This window comes from Manacus vitellinus, unplaced genomic scaffold, assembly GCF_001715985.3.
Source record: "Manacus vitellinus isolate BGI_N305 unplaced genomic scaffold, ASM171598v3 scaffold_42_pilon, whole genome shotgun sequence".
In the NCBI taxonomy this organism is placed as follows: domain Eukaryota; kingdom Metazoa; phylum Chordata; class Aves; order Passeriformes; family Pipridae; genus Manacus; species Manacus vitellinus.
In genome coordinates, this window is record NW_021940553.1 from 1378289 (window position 1) to 1398392 (window position 20104).

Below are 20104 nucleotides of genomic sequence, written 5' to 3' on the forward strand. Positions count from 1 at the left end.
AGGGAAAGGCAGCCAAAGGCAGATCATCTCCTGAGGACTCCTGTGTCACTGCTTCCCGTCCCCTGCCAGCAACACCTGCTCCCACGATGACCCCATGTCCCTGTCCACCACGGGGGGATCTCTGCCAGCACCACAGGCTCACCAAGGTGCTGTAGCTTGGAGCTGCCAGTGGGAAATGGGGACCAGCCCTATGGCTTGGGCACACTGGATGGACTGAGGACCCAGTCCTACCTGCCTGCCTCAGGGCAAATACCTCATCTCATGTGCCCTGGCCACAGAGGTGAGGTGTTAGAGGAGCCAAATGCTGGCAGGGTTTGGTCTTTCAAATGGGAAAGTGGCCACCACTGGGTTTTTAAATCTGTCTCAGGAGGGCAGCCATGGCATTGTGACTGTAGCATGTAAACCCAAGAGGGGTGGCAAGACCCCAGCACCTTTCCTCCAGGCAAGGACCTGTAGCTGTCCTGGTCTTGGAGAACTCCCATCAGCTCTCAGCCATGGTGAAGCTCAAAGTTCTCCACACCATACTAGTTTAAAAAAAAAAAAAAAAAAGAGAGAGAGAGAGAGAGAGATCGGAAAGAAAAAAGCAATCATTGTGAAATAAGAAACTTAATTACTTCCAAAACAATTAATTAATTAATTAATTAATCCTCATGTCTCCCCTGCAAGGTAGGAAGTGATTATTCTGCCCATTTTTTCACAGAGGGAAACCTCACTGCTGAGTGACTCGCCGGAGGCAAAGGCATCAAAGGTGAAATCAGCATCCCATGGCCAGCATTCCCCAGGTCTTGCTCCAGACCAGCCCCATATGGTTGGAGGTTGGAAATTGCTTGTCCTCATCACCCTAACACCTCAATGAACCAAGGTCACTCACATTCTTGCTCTGATTCCCTGAGGAAAACCCCAGAGTCATTCTGCCAGAGCCCAGATCATGCCATGGTCAAGCTGAGCTCTGGTGAGCCTGGTGCTGCTCGACTTACCACCCAAGGGTGATCCCTGAGGGATCCACTGCCGTGCCCCAGAGTGGGGTAATCCCAGGCAGAGATGGAGTCTCAACAGGGAAAGGTTTTTTTGAGAGCAGTTTTGGTACCATGCTGCCCTCAGAGCCTAAATGAGTTGTTGGGTCCATGTTGAAATGACCCCTTCGGGGTCAAGGTAGCAAGGACTCAGCCCAGCATCACTGCACTGCCTCAGGCTGCACTGTGGGGACTGAAGGCTCAGGGTAAATCCTGCTCTGGCATATTGTATGAGTGGCTTTATACTTCAGTTTCAGCCCCTGAGGTGGAGGTGGGTTTGTGGAGAAAGGCATTACCTTTTGTCAGACCAACTCATGTAGCTGGGAAAAAACAGCTGAGCTTTCAGGTGGGCAAACCTTCCTTCCCTCTGATACAGAAGCACCGAACACCAGCCAAGCACAGGAGATGGGATAGAATCATAGAATCATTTAGGTTGGAAAAGTTCTCTAAGAGCACTGAGTTCCCCATCACAGCCAAGGCCACCGCTGAATCATGTCCTTAAGAGCAGAAGGGTTGCTGGTCACACTGCAGGGTTGATGGCAATCACAATGCTCAAACCAGCTTAGTTTCAGACCATTCCAGCAAGCCAAGCCTGGGCTGGTCCCTACATATTTTGAGGGAGACCATGGGTGGGGATCATTCCCCTTAGATGGTAAGGAGGGAACAGATGAAGCCAGAGGAGAATGATGTGTGAGAGTTATGCCTCTCCTCCGTGGCTTCCCAGAGCAGCAAACTCCAGCCCACATTTGCACACAGGTATTTTTTAAGGAAACAAGTTTCTCCATTATCCCAAGGATCCAGGAAATAAGGAGCTAACAACAGAAAGCAAATTCCAGGAATAAATCTCAGGGCTCATGCTTTGCACAGCCAAGTGGAGCCTATGCAAGAGAAAAACATACTCTTGGACCAGAAGTTTGCTCAGGCTGTGACCATGTTGGTGCCTCTCAGTCTTTCCAGGGGCCCCTGGAAGTCTTGCAGACCTGCTCCAGGCTAATGGGGAAGCCCAAGAGACCCTCCCAGAGAGTAGCATTCACCTATTCATCTTGATAGCATTTGTTGTGACCAGCCAAGGTCCCAAATTCTCTCTTAGATCAAGAGGCCAAGAAGACAGGCCATAAAGGCTACATCTGCACAGCTAAAATCAGCCCACCTGGGCCACTTTTTGGCACAAATATCCTCATCTTCACTGTTAATCAGGGTGGCCAGACCCAAATAGGCAGTCAGGATGGTGCCTGGCTCAGGCTGCTCCTCAGAACATCCCTGGAATGTAGCTGGGAGAGGGCCAGCTACCTCTGGCCAAGAACACCTTCAGACTGAATTAATGATTTGGCTCACAGTCACATTCAAGTGCGCACCAGTGACCCCTGGCACTTTCTTATTTCCTAGCCACAGGGTCCCAAAAGCCATAAAACCCAGGCTTCATCTGCCTGGAACGAGGTGGAGAGACCAGGGTCCCTCACCCTTCAAATCCAAACTGCGATCACTCCCAGGAACCTCTTACAATTCTGCTTTAATTGTTGTGAGAGCTTTCCAGAGGAAGTGCTGGCACTGATTTGGATCTAAACCTCTCTCCTCATCTCAGGGTGCTGCAGGAGTGGCGTCCGTGAGACCAACTTTTATAGCATTCCTCCGAGGGGTGAAATGTACCTACTGTAAAGCACTCTCTGTTAATTCTGGTGCATCATTTGCAGGAGAGCCACGTGGGGATCAGCGTGGGACATACAGATTTAGATCATTTAGCTGGAGTCAGGTGGTGCCTTGCTCCCAATTCCTCGCAAGTTAATTCTTACCTGGGATAATTATGTCTCTCTCCAATCTAGCCCAGCTTAACCGTTCTCATCCCACGCTCCTGCTGAGAGCACACCTGTGGTGATGGGGATGATGGTTTGGCGGGGGGTTGTGACCATTGCTGACCTCTTCTACAGATTTCTTCCATGACCCTGGGCAATTCAATTAATTAATTTAGCTTGCTTGCTCCCTGATGCTCTCTGACAGATGAAAGCTGCCTGGTGTCTAAATTACACACTCCTGAGAAACCATTTAGCTGTTTAAGACAGACCTGCCCCTTAAGATCTGGTTTCTGATGAGACTGATGAGACTGACCCCATCTCCACTGCTCAAGCCCCACTCCATCCAGAACTGGGTCTTCTGAAATCAGCTGCAACTTGATGTTGAGGCATCTCCATCTTGTCCTGAGCAAGAAATAGAAATTAAAAAAAAAAAAAAACAGGAACAGAATCTGACCTCATCCTGGAGCCCCTCTTCAAGGAGAGAACAAGGGAGTACCTGCCAAGCTGTTCCCCTTCCTGTTGAGCCCTAGTGCCACGTGATGGAACAGATGATGTGAGCTGAGCATGATCTGAAGCCAGGCAGCATGTGCAGGAATAGGGGTAATTAGGAAAAATTCTTGTGAAGGGGTTGCCAAGCCCTGACACAGGCTGCCCAGGGCACTGGTGGAGTCACAATCCATGGAGAGACTTAAAAGACATGTAGATGTGGGGACTTGGGAACACGGGTTAGTGGTGGCCTTGGCAGCGCTGGGAAATGGTGGGACTTGATGATCTTAGAGGGCTTTTCCAACCTAAAGTATTCTGGGATTCTAGGATTAGGGCTTGTACATCCTGGGCCCCATTCTTCTTCAAGCCATCCCAATAATTTTGTCAGGTCACTGATGTTCTGCCCAGCACCTTCAGGCTCCCTGGCCTCTCACGCAACTACCGTGCTCCAGGGTCTTTTTCTGTAGCCTAGACAAAAAAGAAAATGATATCTTGTATTCCAATAACCAATAAATTATTCTTGAAATGCCATAATTGCTCAGCTGCAGCTGCAACAGCGACTAAGTACAGAACTTTAATAAAATATTATCATTCAAATCAATTTGCTAAGAGTCTGCCTTGCTTTCTACATGGGGTGCTAAGCAGCAAATAGGAAATACTGATCAGTGATTAGAGAGCCAAATAGCAAGAAAAGCCTGGAACCTGATTTTTGCCATCTGTACTTTTTTTTTCCCAAGCTGTCTGAGCAAGGACAGGGGCCAGATTCTGCTCAGTGTTTGCAGAGTTGCACTTGTTTCAAAGGCATGGGAATGGCAGCTATTGCATGTATAGGTTTACAAAGTAGCTTAGGCATTTAAGAAGATAATCATCCAGAGAGATTTACAGAAGTGACTTTCACAGGGGGGAAAAGGGAAGGGAAGTGCCCAGCTCCCATCAGGGTGAAAAATAAACACAAATAAATCCAAAGCAACGATGCAATTGGCAGCTCTGGTAACAAGTTCAGAAAATGACCACATCTGGGCTATTCTGGATCAAAAACTATTGAAGTCAATGAAATTCGCTCTGGATTTACAATGGTATTAACTGAGATCAGAATCCGACCCTATAAATTTACTATTACTTCTAATCCCGGCACCTCTGATCTTGCTGAGATATTTGCTAACTGCTGAGCAGCTTGCTTTATTGACACTGAAATAACACACCCGTGCCCTACTATTGTTAAACTCAGCTGGTTTTAAAAACCCATCATACTGTTTGTCATGACTGACCTTAACAAACTGGCCTGCTGTCCTTGGATCTATGGGCAAGAAAGTTGTCAAATGCCCCCTTTTTTTGCAGCCTTCCACCACCAAAAAAAAAAAAAGGGAGAAAGAAAGAAAAAAAGAGGAGGAAAAATCAATTTCAATCAACATGGAGTGTAATATTATCAAATGTCAGATGCTGAGGCCGTGTGCTTTGAAAATTATCCTTGACAGCTTCTTGTCGACTTAATTAAGTGCTCAAAAAAAAAAAAAGAAGTAAAAAAAAAAAGCAAAATATCTCAATTGTCGGCTCCCTCTCTTTGTGCTTCAGAGGTTCTATTGACAGCTCTGAAAAAAAGATTGCCTTTGGGGGTTTTATTGATAGATCCTCGCCTGATATTGGAATGATTCCTGGGCAGATAAATCACATTTAGATTTGTTAGTAATTGAGGAGAATTGATTGAATAGTTAGGATGGTCCCAGAGGGAGGTACCTACTCCTCTTCCGTTCTGCAGAGGTTGTCATCAGATAAAGGACCTCTTTGGGCAGGATGGATAAAGGTCTAATTGTTTACATGATCAGGTATTGCTTCCTTTTAGCCCTCCCTCCCCAGACTTCCCCAACTTTCATGTGGCATGAATGTCAAGACGACAGTGGGGAAGGCCGTAAATAAAACAAAATGTGGGTGAGGGTGATCAACCCTCTTCGTGACCTGGAAAGGCGCTAATTGTTTTCAGATCATTAGTGGAATTTGGGCACTAACAGCATTTATTTAAACAGCTATGAATTTTATTTAGCAGCAGGTTAAGCGGGACTAACAGGTGGGGGGGGGGTTGTAAGCTGAGTAGCTCGTTTTGGCTGATAGGAACTCTGTGAAGGGCTGGCATATTTGGTCCTCACTGGTGAGCTCCCCCTGGGCCCTGTGTCCCATCAGTCTGGGCGAGCTGCTGGTTCTTGCAGAGTCCCAGAGAGAAGCAGCATCATAGAGGCTGTGCCAGAAAAATGTGAGTGGAATGATTGAAACGGTGAGGGGAGACGCTTTTGAGAAGGGCATGTGGTGACAGGACAAGAGGAAATGGCTTTAAACTGAAAGAGATTAAGTTTAGATTGGGAATTAGTAAAAAAAATTGGTGAGGGTGGTGAGGCCCTGGCACAGGTTGCCCAGAGAAGCTGTGGCTGCCCCATCCCTGGAAGTGTCCAAGGCCAGGTTAGACAGGGCTTGAAGCAACCTGGGATAGTGGAAGGCATTCCTGCCCATGGCAGGGGTTGGAATGAGATGGTCTTTATGATCCTTTCCAACACAAACCATTCTATGATTCTAGGCTGGAGCACTGGGGGGGGATGATGAAACCTTGGGAGAGAGTTCAGAGCAATGTTGAGTGACAGTGGAGCAATGTGAGGGGACAGATTCTGCAGAGCCCCATCCTGCCCAAGCCAGAATTTGCAGCAGACAGTTGGATGACCTGCTGAAGGCTTTCCCATGCTGATAGTCTTTCCAAGACTATCAGAAGGAGTGGGAAGGATGACTTTCCAGAGAGGGTTTTTACATGGACTAAAAAAAGCTCTGAGTAAGAGAGAGTGACATTTTCATTATCACTTCCCATCCATTTTTAAAGATTTTATTTCTTTGTGAGAGGGAAGATACATTGCAGTCTGCTTGGCACTTCAAGAGACAACTTATTTCTGTACATACCAACTATAGACCCTCCATGGACCCTCTCTCTATGTTAACTTCCTATAATTGCTCAGGCAGGATCTTGTTTTCTCTACCATCTATACAGGACAGGGTGCTCAGGTTGATCATCAACATGTACTGTGCCATGATTTTCTTCCAAGGACCTGTTTGGGAATAAAAGGAAAATGTTTGAAAATCATTTTTTAAAATCTAAACTCATTCCTGCTGGTTTCTAAAAAGGGCTAAAATGACTTAGTCAGCATTTCTTGTCCTCTTCTCTCAGCACTGGAGAGAGGGTAGAAAGTTACAATTAAAAAAAGAATCAATCAAGGAAAAATAAAGTAAATGTTTTATTTTCCCGTCATCCAGCTTCATCAAGAATGAAAGACATTGAGGGAAAGGAAAGGCCAGTTTTTTAGCTCAAAGTAAATACTGTTTTGGAACCACCAAATGTTTAATTTGTCATAATGAGTGATAAGAAGCTTGAATTCCCCCCTGCAGGCCTGATCCTCTTAAAATTTCAACCCCACTCATAGACGCAAAATGTCCACTGCTCAACCCAGTCAAGCAGGTCTTTGGCAGAGGCTGCAGGAACCAGGTTCCTCTCTAGGTCAAAGCTGTCACCTCCATCTACAGCCCTGCAACCTCCTCATTCCTCTGGGAGTGGGCTATTGAAGTGCAAATGGATCTAAACCAGCCATGAATAAATTTAGGGTGGAAATTAGAAGAAGCTTTCTAATTATCAGAGCTGTGAATATCTGAAATCATCTACTGTTAGAAACAGAGGACCTGCTAAAAAAAAAAAAAAAGCAATGGTGGTGCTGCTGGTTGGGAGCATTTTGGGAGATGCCAGGGCCTTAATTCACAGAGAGAATCTTCCTGCTTGCCAGTAGTGGAAATGGTGTGTCTTCTTTTACACATCCAGGTGCATTCAGATAGACTCTGTAGCAATAATGAATTGCAGACTCATTTAGGTTGGAAAAGCCCTTTAAAGTCATCAAGTGCAACAGTTTCCCCAGCACTGCCAAGGCCACCACTAACCCATGTCCTCAAGTGCCACATCCACACAGGGATGGGGACTCCAACACTGCCCTTGATGACATTTCCCTTGAAGACATTTTCCCTAATATCCAATCTAAACCTCCCCTGGCCCAACTTGAGGCTGTTTCCTCTCGTCCTGTCCCTTGTTCCCTAGGAGCAGAGCCCGATCCCCCCAATTGGCTCCACTCTCCTGTCAGGGAGTTGCAGAGCCAGAAGGTCCACCCTGAGCCTCCTTTTCTCCAGGATGAGCCCCTCCAGCTCCCTCAGCCACTCCTGCTGCTCCAGACCCTTCCCCAGCTCCGTTCCCTTCCCTGGACATGCTCCAGCCCCTCCATGTCTTTCTCAAAGTGAGGGGTCCAAATTCCTAATCAACACATTGGCCCCTCACAAAGTTATTTCTTCAGTGTAAAAATATAAGTTTTTATTAATAGCTTTGTGAGAATTTTAACTCTGAAAACTCTGACACACCTGTGTCTGCACAAGTCAACTACTGTTCTAGCCAAAGCAGATATCTCAACCAAAGGAAAAACCAAATCACTTTCATGTGATAGTCGCTTTGACCATGGGTTTAGGTGAAGTCTTCTTTGAAGACCTAGAAGAGAATCTGGACAAAGTCAAGGAAACAGGCTTGGACCTGAGACAGGATATGGCCTGAAGCTGTGTCAGGGGAGGTTTAGGTCAGATATTAAAATAAGGTTCTTCCCCCAGAGGGTGGGTGCTGAACAGGCTCCCCAGGGCAGTAGTCAAGGCACCAAGGCTGACAGAGCCCAAGAAGAGTTTGGATGATACTCTCAGGCTCATGGTGTGACTCTTGGGGATGGCCCTGTGCAGGGCTAAGGGTTGGACCTGATGATCCTTGTGGGTCCCTTCCAACTCAATATATTCTGTGATTCTGTTATTTGACACTGATTGGATTTCCCAGCACCAAATCCGATGTTGAAAGTATTCACCTGAATCCACATCAAAAATCAAAATTTTTCAAGCATTTTACTGTACTACCACAAAGCAAGTATTTCTTCTAAGCCAGTTCCTTTCCTCCCTTCAAGCCTTCCCCCCCACTAAAAGCTGTTGAATTGCCTCTCTTTTTTTTTTTCTTTTTTTTTTTTTAACTTTCCTTTGCTCATTCCCATAGCAAGAGTGGAATTGATTTTTGATACCATCCATTTTGTTTGTCACAGATCGTCTTCCACTTCCCCCTGCGCGTTGCTGAAATATCACCCACAAATGATTATTCCTATCACTGCAGCCAACGCTTCGCCCAGGGCAGGGAATCTTCCCGCAGCAAAAAAAAAAAAAAAAAAAAAAAAAGAAAAAAAGAAAAAAAAATAGAGAGTGGCCGCGTAATTGAAGGCAGAAACACCAGCACCTGTAGCCTGAAAATGTTAATAAACTACCAGAGGTCCCAGGAAAGTTAAATACTGGGAGGGATGTCAGAGCCGCGGCGTGATTAGTGGAACTGAACGACAAAGAGCACCTGCCTAAGGCGCCGGCACGGGGAGGATCAGTCTCCCTCTGACATCCCAACATGCCATCCGCCTCCCAGGATGGGGTTTCCACTGCAGCTTTGCTTACAGGGAGGCAATCAGAGCAGGGGAAGCGTGCTTGCATTGACACAGAGCTTGTTTTCTTGGCCACGGGTTTGGGGGCTGAAGGCTGATACACCTATGCGACAAAGGATCTTGAGCTCGGTGTCGGGGTCACACGTGTGTCGTGTTTCCAAGCCTCCTGTTCAACAAATGCATATATATTTTTCGATCATTCAGATTTTTGCATTGTGCTGAAGAGTCACGGTGCGCTTCGGAGACATGCGAATTACACTCACATACTGTATGCCCAGGCCAAAAAAAAAAAGTGAGATTATGTATGAATACATGTTCTTATGAATGAAAGATGATTACTATGTATGAAAGATGGTGTGTGAAAAAAATATTCTCATGCCTTTATGCTGATTTGCTCCTAAGAGCCAGCCACATTGCAACCTCTACAGGCAGAATTCTTCCCACAGAAACAATTCCTTATGTGCATGTGTGACTGCATGCATGTATTTTACAAGGGTATGTAGTGAACAAAACTAGGGGGAGTGGCTTCAATCTGACAGAGGGCAGGGTGAGATTGTATTTCGGGAAGGAATTCTGCCTTGTGAGCGTGGCGAGGCCCTGGCACAGGTTGCCCAGAGAAGCTGTGGCTGCCCCATCCCTGGAAGTGTCCAAGGCCAGGTTGGATGGGGCTTGGAGCAACCCGGCATAGTGGAAGATGTCCCTGTTCATTGCAGGGGTTAGAACTAGATGAGGTTTAAGGTCCCTTCCAACCCAAACCATTCTGGGATTCTATGATTTATATGTGTAGAGATGCATGGATATCATGGCTTGTATGCCAGGGGGTTAGTTTGGGGGAATTATACATATAGGCTGCACTGTACTGTGCTATGTTCATTATGTTTTATATCATATGTATTATATCAGAGGTTGGTTGACCCTTGGGCAGTGTGGTAGCTTTGCTTGAGTAAAGACTGAGAGCCACTTACACTTAATAGAGAAATATTCTCATTCCTCCAAATCCTTTCCTGTCCATTCATCATTTACGTGCTATTTCAGCCCTGACTTTTTTCTAGCTTTGCATACAGAGCATGTACTTCTGTGTGCACACATGTGCACGTGTGGCTATTTGCACACACAGTATCTCTGTAGGTGGTCTCAAATAGGTGGTCTGCTGGACCATCTGAATTTGTAGAACTATTTGCTCAAAATGGGGTTTGAAGGCCCAGGTTTTGGCTGTGCTTGCTGCAGAGATGCACGACTGTAACACTGGTGTGAGGTGTCTAGGTGAGAATGGCCAGGCAAGGATGAAGGGAGGATATATTAACTGTGATTTCTATGCAAGCTTCCCTGGCAATTAACCCCACTTTTCCCCCAGGGAAACAGGAAGGTCTTCTCCCCCTTATTTTACCACCCTTCCTTTTCTTGCTTGCTTGGTTCCCTTCTTTCCTTTATCAGAGTATCTCTAATCATTGCTTTGCATCATTATCATTATCTCTTATTATGATCTTTAGTTACGATGTCAAAGAGGAGAAAAATGAGCTCAGTTTTCTGGCATCTTAACACATATTGATTTTAACAGCAGCTGCCACGAGACCTTCACATATGATGGATTGCTGCTAGACTGATGCAAAAAATACCCACATGAATAAAAATATTTACCAAAGAGAATAATCAGCAATTGCATAACTGCATTTAAGACATTATCATATTGACCAACAGTCCAGGCAAGCTCAGGGGGTGATCTTAATACGTACTAATATCAGGATAAGCTTTAAGAGATTGCATTAGAGACCCTGTTTCAGGTACTTATGTCCATAACTAACCCTTGGCTTCTTGGGAGCTTCCTTGAGCCTGGAAAATGAAATATCCCAGTCTAAGTGCAGGGCACCTTGCTGCTGCCAGCCTTTGCTGTTTGGATGATAGAGGAGGCTGGAGACAGGTGGGGGTTGGCTGCTTCTCCCAGGTAACGAGTAATAGGACAAGTTAAGTTCAGAGAGGGGAAAGTGTAAGTTCAGTATCAGGAAAAATTTCTTCACTGATGGTCAGGCACTGGAATGGGCTGCCCAGGGCAGTGGTGGAGTCATCATTCCTGGAGGGATTTAAAAGCCATGTGGATGTGGCACCTGGGGACATGGGTTAGTGGTGGGCTTGGCAGCGCTGGGGGAACAGTAATGAATTTTAGAGGGCTTTTCCAACCCAAAAGATCCTGTGTCCAAAGCCATTAGCATCAAATCTCTGGACTCAACCCTTGCATCCAAAAAAAAAAAAAAATCCAATATCATAAAATATTTTTTTCAGGATTTCTTTCCTATTCTTTCCTATTCTTTTCTATTCTATCCTGGAGGCAACCTCAGCCAATCCTCTCTGAACTGTATCTTTCCATCTTTCAGAGGGACCTCCTGTTTCTTACAGAGTGGGGATTGGAACTATTCCTGCTTTCTTTTTCTGTTTTCATCCATCTGCACCAGCCTGGCAACCGGCAAAAACACACATATAAAGATGTCTTAATCTTAAATATAATTAGATGTAATACCTCACGCAGCGTTGTATGATTAGTAAAATATATGATCATTAGTTATTAGATTAATGTGTCTACTTGTGTAACTGAAAGCCATTTGCAGCCAGAAATGAAATAGCTCAATTTGCTGTAATTGACTTATCTCCCATAGAGATTAGTACACTTGCTGCTGGAGAAGGTTTCTCCAAATGCTGGAAGCAGCTGCGTGGAGAAGCTGGATCCTGTTTTCTTTGGAAAGCACCTACCCCGCTGGAGGCAGAGACATCCGAGGAGAGGTCTGGAGGATCAGCCGAGCCGTAATTAGGACTGCTGGAGTGAGGGCTGCTGTGTTTGGAGGGGGGCAGCACACGAGGATGCCTTTTTGGGGAACCTGCAGGACGTGGATCCGACCTGCCGTTGGGTGACCATGAGAGACGCAACAACCTTTTACTCCCCGTGGACACCAATCCTGTTTGTGCCGGTGCAAATCAAGGGCAATTTCACACACACACACACAGGGAACGAGCCTAAGAAAAGCAAGTGGCAATGTTTGGGTCCTTGCACACCCCGGCAAAAGGCTCAGCACACGAGAGCAGCTGCACAGTAGCAAACCCTGGGCAGGGTATCTGCAATGCGGGTCTCTCATCCCAGCTCCTCCCAGGGGTGCCAACAGCAGCTCGGTGGGTGAACACACTCAGAATAGGGAATTGGGAGCACATCTCTTCTGGCTACGTGGGATTCTGCCCTTAAATTATCTGTTGACACCTCTGACATTGTGAGGTGCTGAGGGGCCCCACAAATCTCAACTTTTGCTGCTGCCTCTTCTTCTCTCTTTTTTTTTTTTTTTTAAATAGGTTTTCTTATGGTTTTCTTAATTTATTTTTTTTTAGCCACAGCAACTAAGCGAACCGTTCAAATTGAAACACTGAAATGAACCAAGCTGAACAATAAACTAAAAGATGCCTAGAGCAAGTTGAGCAATAAACAGGTTTTTAATTTTTTTTCCCCCTTCCATCTCGGTGGTGTCTGTCTCTGATAGATGATGTGACAAAAGAAGAATCCTCAATAAATTCTAAATTCTGAATACTAAATCAGTGAGCGAGAGTAGGCATGTGAGATGCCATCCCAGCTCATAAGTGGCTTTACTGCTGTGATACCACAATGCTACTGCCCCATGGGGCTGCAATGGAGGTGCAGCTGGACAGAGGCATTGAATCCATCCACCTGTGATGGTTTTATCCAACCTATGCCCAGCCCAAGTCCATAACCCAGGTGTGACTGAGGCTTTTCCCACTGTATCCTGGCAGGAGTCTCAAAGGGAAAATATTATTCATAGATTTTAAGGCCGGGAGGGGATATTTTGCTCAGCTCTGACCTCCATTATAACACAGGCCAGGGAATTTCAGAGAGCGATTCCTGCAGGAGGAACAAATGGGAGGCATCAGCTCCTGTGTCATTTCATCTCATGCAAGATGTAAAAAGGCTGTGATTTCTACTAAGGGATGCCAGGGAGAAGGAGGACCTGTGAGGTAGGCGTTGAAGGAAAAGAAAGCCTTGAGCTGGAAGTGCACCGAGACCATCTATGTGAACTCAATGTTGTATGTTCTCTCTCACCTTTCAGGGGGTCTGAGCGCTGTAAAAACGTTTGCCCTTGGGAAAACTGTGTGGTTCAGGAGAAATTAAAAACAGGGGTTTTTTAAAAGCGTTGTCACCGTCTTTGCCTCAGAAGGACCTAAATGTGAAGTAATCCGACAAGGGATGTGATACAGCATAAAGGGAGATGCTGGTAGTCACACACAGCTGTGCATTAGTCTTGGGACAGGCTTGTGCTTTGGACTTCAGTTTGCAGCCTGCTTTGAAGAGAGCTGAGGTGCATTTTCCTTCTGCAGCACCTTCTGTCCTCTGGTTGTCCTGCCCGAGTCAGGACGGAGCAGCTTTTCCTTCTCGGGTGTCATGCAGCCTCTCTGGAAGGAGCCATACATTCCTGCAGAAGACACTCTCTAATCTTTGGTGCAGAGCTTCAGCATAGAGTTGTGTCTCACTCCAGCTCAGCCTGCCTGCATCTATTTATTATCCCTGTGGTTTTCCCATGGAACTTGTTGGTATCCAGAAGTTTCCACCTCCAATGAGCGAAACTCTTTGGTTTAACTGGAGAAACCCAGCAGCCTGGCTGGAGTCTCACCCTGAATTATTTTCGTTCCACTGAACTTGCAGCTCAGCTTGAAGCTGACACAGTCAAATGTACATGAGCACAACCCAGATTTGCAATTGAATCCATCAAGCTGTGCATGGCTCTGCTGAACAACCCACAGCTGAGCTGAGCTCAAACTTAATAATTCAGGCATTCAGCTTCCAACCCACACTTCATCATGGTCCTGCTCTGATCAGGCCTGGGGCTCTCCTTTAGCTCATGAAAAGTGGAGTTCTTTGAAACTCAGAGTAAGGTTTTTGTCTAAACTCAGTCTGTAGATCCAAATTAATCTTTACAATCTGTCTACACGGGTAAATCAGAATGACTTGCTTAAGCATCACTGGGGAGTCGGTGCAGAGACCTCAAGTTGGCTTGACGTGGTTTGTTGGAGGAAAATAGGTTTAGCCCAGCCTGCAAACTAATGGATGATTTATAAAACTCAGAGTGACAGGGAAGAATTTGAGCCTCTCTCCTTCAGGAATATTCCCATGGCTTGCACATATCGCCTTGGTGTGGTTAAAATGCATGAGCAGACAATGATAAACTAAATCAGGCACCACTACAAACACGACAAATAAGCCATGATGCCAAATGCACATTACCTGTAGGTACTTTTGAACTATTGCTGCCATCAGTTCTGCTGCCAGGCTGTTTTCTGAGGATAACCCAGGTATTACCAGATTTATCACCTTTTCTTCCTCATTCCGTTTCTCACGGCCAAACACATCAGCAGTTCACCAGCTCAAAGACCACTACCATTGGGGGGGTTTATTTGCACATTCATATCTCTTCTGAATAATTTTGCCATATTACTTTTTCATATTTAGGTAACAAATATTACTGCAGCTCCCTTCCCCCATTATTTGACCAGCACCATAAAGCATGATGGAAACTGGTCTGTGGAACACTGCTTGGAAGCACAAAGCAACTCAGGCGTTGGGAAAGCTGGGGTACAGCAAAGTGACCCATAAATCCTGCCTCATCTCACCTTCCTCTTTAGGTATGACTTACTCAAAAAAAAAAAAAAAAAAAAAAAAAAAAAAAAAAAAAAAAAAAAAAAAAAAACTTGGAAATATCTCTGAAAATGAAACTCCTCTGTGTACAGCCTGTGAAATGAAAGGCAGTTCTTTTGCCTTGCTGGAAGAAATGTCCTACAATAAAGTTCCCATATGCCAGTGATGTCCAGCAGCTGTGAGTGAAAACAAGGCTATTCTGGGTGCTGACAGGGAAACATCCCATCAAATTAGATAAAGCAAACAGCTAATATGAAAAGAGCAGTGTTTCCAGCCATTTTTTAAGATGGGAGCCTGAGAAAGTGGGATTGCCGTGAAAGCAGATCTGTGGCAGTACCAGGAGCTGAATCACAGAATCATTTGGGCTGGAAGGGACCTTAAATCTCATCTCATTCCAAACCCTGCCATGGGCAGGGACACCTTCCACTGGACCAGGTTGCTCCAAGACACATCTAACCTGGCCTTGGACACTTCCAGGGATGGGGCAGCCACAGCTTCTCTGGGCAACCTGTGCCAGGGCCTCACCACCCACACAGGGAAGAATTTCTTCCCAATATCCCATCTAACCCTGCCCTGTGGCAGTGGGAAGCCATTCCCCCTTGTCCTGTCCCTCCAGGCCCTTGTCCAAAGTCCTTCTCCAGCTCTCTTGAAGCCCCTTTAGGCACTGAAAGGGGCTCTAAGGTCTTTCCAGAGCCTTCCCCTCTCCAGCCGAAGTCCGGATATTCCCCCTCCTGTTCCTGCAATCTCCAGCCCAGGGATACTCAAAAGCAAAAGCCACTTCTCATTTTCCTTTGGACAAGTGGGTGGGTTCAGCAGAGCTGGGAGACTGGAAAGGAAAGGTGATGGAGATTTTACAGCCACGGAGCTGATATAGCTGGAGAAAAAGGCATTGCGAGCTCTGGTGTCACAAACTTTATTGCAAGGCTGGTGTATATAAAAGAAGAAACACAACACAGTTTTCAGACAGATAAAGCAGAGCTTTAAAACCTGGCAGTCAGTGCAGAAATAGCTGATTTTTAATTTACAGGTGGTGAAAAGAAAGACATTATTAAGTAAAAGGGCCAAAAAAAGAAAATACAATAACAGATGAACTGCATTAAACGGGCCTGCCTGGAAAAGGAGGATGGGGGTGCTCCTGGTTAGTTTTAATTTATGTTATAATAATGGCCCATCATTATCCATCAGGACAGTCTAAAGGGCTGACACCAAGCTGGAAGCAATGTGCCAGGCACAGGCTGTTCTCCACCTGCCCAAGGCTGGTGGAGAGATGTGAGGAACCACCTTAATTCATCACTGCCTCTGCCTGGTAAATACACAGGTTCTTCTGAGAAGATAAATAGTCAATAGCTATTTTCTATTCCTACTCCTTGTGCCTTTCAGGAATGTGCATATCTCTATCATACTCCCCTTCAGCTGCCTCTTTTCAAGACATCTCATATAGTGCTGGATACTTGTGATACAGAAATCTTATTCCAAATCCTAATCTGTCCATTGTTGCCTTCCACAGTATCTTTTTCAGAGACCAAGCTATCAGGTTGTCACAAAGGATGACCCATTCTCATTCACTCCTCTGGAGAAATCGCGTGGGCTTGAGACTTCTTTTGTGTTTTATGCAGGGTTATTGCACAGGATCCATTTGTTTCTGTACCACAAGGATAAACAAAGATATAATTCTTTCTTCTCTGTTAAATTTATATGCTCGTATTTACTGCTTCTGATTTGACAGGATTAGTCTCACACTTCACAAAATTTAATGCATCTCCGTTAGGTATAGAAATTCTAACTATCAATACAGGAATTAAGCTGCTTAATAAAATATCCATACCTCCAGCTGTCCATTCCCCAGTGCTAGTGGTCTTTAAGAACTCCTTTATCCAGGATGAGTTGAGGTGCCAAACCCCTTTCTCCCCACAGGACAGAACTGGGAAATCATCTGTGCCAAGCCAGAAGGGAATAGAAAATGTCATAGGGGAAGAAGTAATATTCACACAAGGCAACTCTCCATGATTGGTAAGATCAAAGACAACATCCATTCTACAGGTAGACAAACATATTTTTCTTTTTTTCAGTAGTGCCAAAGAAGGGTGAGGGTAGGAGGTGAGTCCTGAAGGACTAGAACGCAGCCAAAACCAAGCTCTTACCAGAGACACCTGAATAAGGAAATAATTATCCCTGGCTCTTCCATAGGACTTGGCACTTCCCAAGCTAAATCAGTCCCCTGCCAGACATGAACCTCTTTATCCCTTACTCTGGAAATTGTATGTTTAAAGTTACGTAGGCACTCAAAGACATTAGCAGAAAGGTGGGAACAGATTAATGTCCCTTGGAAAGGTGCTTCAGCCAAGAATAAGAGCAGGAGAAAGAGCTGAAGTTGAGAAAAATATTGACCTGAAAAGCTTCTGAATTTGTTCATCGGTGGTTTCATGTCTCTCTAACTTGCACTTGCACAGTTTTCTCCCTCTCCCTGTAGCACCAAGGGATCATTTTGCCTAACTGCTGATGACAGCCTTACTCTGTTGCTGGTTATTAATAATGACACCAATAATAACCATAATAATAACAAGAAAAAATACTAAATACACAGGATTTTCATCAGATGTGCATTCTTTGGCTGCTCCACTAATACTCTTCTTCCTTTCCTACATCCAAAACTATCACCTTGCCTCCCTTCCAAAGGTGATAAATCACATAAACATTACCCAGATCTGCCTCAGTGGTCAGTTAACTGGAAGCAGAATCTCCTTTTTTCAACTAGAATAAGCAAAGCTGCAACTGCTCATAAGAGCCATCCTAGAATGGGATCCACCTCCAATCAAGCAAGGGTTGCAGCTGAAATGTAAATGAACCAGAGAACTATCTAGGCAGGTGAAATATAATTCCTAGGCAAAGATCCTGGATGCTCCTGCATAATGCTGGTTTTTTTCTGAAATCTGAAGGGCCTTCTAGATATCTAGCATAATAAATATTCTACCTTTCTATATCAGTCATTCACATGGGTCTGGTTCAAAATCTTGTGCTTGACTTAATTTTTATTTTTACTTTAAGGAAGAAAGCCGGATATTTTTTTTCAAGTCATCAAAAAGGCAAAGATCTACTTTTGCCCCTGATGATTATTATCCATGGTTAATTATCCTCACTGAGAAAAAAAAAATATGTTTTGTTTCCAATTTGACATCTTATAACTTTAGTCTCCAGTCCTCAGTTCTTGTTACCTCCTTCCCCACTAGACCAAGGAGTCTTTCGGTACCCACTGAAGGATCCAGGAAGGAAATACACTCTCTCATCAATTCTCCTCTATATCTTTCTGATAAGCTGAATAGATCATGTACCTTCAGCTGTTCACTATGGGACAGCTTTTACCCTTCCATTACTCTAAACTCACACATTCTTTAATAACAGTGCCCTGAGGTCTTTAACCACTGTAAACAAGGTCACACAGCATAAGGACAGAGCTATGAGGGGCAAAGCATCTCATTAAAGGTGAAAAAAACACCACAGCAACAGTTTGCCCTCTGGAGTGTCAGCTCTAGCATGGTAGAGAAATCCACTGAAAGTTGCTAAATATGGAAAACAGTGAAGCAGGGGCAGAGGTTGGAGGCTGGAAGGCACCAGTCAAAGGATGCTCACTTCATCCTGAGCCTCTTCCCAGGCCCCGTGGGGCAGCACTGCTGAAAATAGAGCAACACAGACCTTTCATCAGAGGCCACACTTCCAGTCCTGGGGGCAGTTCTGGGCCCCACAGGACCAAAAAGACATTGAGGGGCTGGGGCGTGTGCAGGGAAGGGAACAGAGTTGGGGAAGGGTCTGGAGCAGCAGGAGGGGCTGAGGGAGCTGGGGGGGCTCATCCTGGAGAAAAGGAGGCTCAGGGGGGACCTTCTGGCTCTGCAACTCCCTGACAGGAGGGGGGAGCTGGGGGGGTCGGGCTCTGCTCCCAGGGAACAAGGGACAGGATGAGAGGAAACAGCTTCAAATTGCACTAGGTGGGGTTTACATTGGATACTGGAAAAATTCTGTCACAGAAAGGGTTGTCCAGGCCCTGGCAGAGGCTGCCCAGGGCAGTGTTGGAGTTCCTATCCCTGGAGGGATTTAAATGCAGTGTGGATGTGGCACTTGGGGACATGGGTTAGTGGTGGCCTTGGCAGTGCTGGGGAATGGTTGGACTCAATGGTCTTAGATGACTTCTCCAACCTAAGCAATTCTGTGATTCGTTTGACCCAGCATGGTTTCTCTTACACTTCCACATCATGTCAGTGTACTCATCACACTTAGTGTTGCACTGTTCTTGAGCTGACTTTCCCCTGCTATAACATCCATTTGCACAGTGCCACCAGCTCAAACCACCTACCCTGATTTAAGAGGTGGAGAACTCATTGTTTTCGCAGTTGGGTTCTTTAATTATTCTGAGTCCAGCTGGAGAACATCTATAAATACAGACCAGGCTCTGCTGGTGTGTTGAGAGTACAGCACAAGGTGCTAATGCTGCTAATAATTGAGTGCTAATAACTGATGTGCAAGGAGCTGATACTGCAAAAACTTTGATCCCATCCTCAAGCTAATGCCAGCAATGTTGCAAAATGCAGAGCAAAGGAACAAGGCTGTAGTTTGTGTTAAATCAGCCCAAACTGGCATCAGATGAGTTGAATTAGTACACAGAGAGCGTATGAAACATATTTATTTTGTTAATAGAAATGCCTAGTTATATTAGCCCCTTTTTTGCTTATTATTCATAATATTTTTCTGTAATACAGAAAATCAGTTTTTATTTTTAAAATGCAATCAAATTATATTTCCTATTAAAACTTTAATATCAAAACAAATTAACCAATGCTGCAGATTACACATTAGTAATGTAGTTCTGACAATAATTCATGCTCTTCTCGATTCTGTTATGAACTATCACACTGCTAAAGTGCAGCAGTTCATAATATATTCTTAAGGGGAAGTGAAATGCCTTTTATTTTTTGAAGGGAAAAAGTGAATTAGACAGGATACCTCAATGGGAAGTGGTTGGGCCAAATCTTCAGATGAAAGTATTCTCAGATGAAAACAAAGCCAGGCCTGTTCCTCCTCTAGTAACCTGCTGAGATTGACGGGCTCCTTTTTTTCCAGATGCAAAGACAATCATTTCAGGATACAAACCACAAGACCAGCAGGTTCACTGCAAGACACTGTCCAAGTCCCCCAGCAGTGTCTGCTACTCCTGAGACAGTACCTGAAGCAGCTCAAGAGTGGAAAATCTGATTAAGTGGGGCTACTAAGGAAGAAACACTTGGATGTGATTTTGTGCAGGTGGCTTGGTGAAGTAATGCTTTTCCAGGTACGAGATAGTGCACTAATGCAGAGACAGTGGCATCCTAAAAACTTTCAAGGTCACTAAGCATGATCTGTCCATCACAGGTTCATCTCCTCCACCTCTTTTGGAGGCAGCTGCTGGCTCACACCTGGCCAGACTTTCCGAAATAGTCCACCTCAGGTCCAGGCTCAGGAGGAACAGGTCAGCTCTGCTCTGGAAGACGTTAAGAAAAGCTCACCTCAGTTGTCCAGGTGAGTGCATGTCATAGAATCATAGAATCCTAGAATGGTTTGTATTGGAAGGGACCTGCAAGCTCATCCAGTTCC

The 20104-nt window shown here is 45.2% G+C and overlaps 1 long non-coding RNA gene across 1 annotated transcript; it reads right to left on the reverse strand.

Moving 5' to 3' along the window:
* Positions 1–6308: 6308 nt before the first annotated feature.
* On the reverse strand, positions 6309–19648 carry LOC108640760. Its single transcript, XR_001921452.2, has 3 exons — positions 19478–19648; positions 16311–16418; positions 6309–6369 (listed from the first exon to the last, which is right to left on the reverse strand). It is a non-coding gene; the product is annotated as an uncharacterized LOC108640760 (long non-coding RNA).
* Positions 19649–20104: the final 456 nt, after the last annotated feature.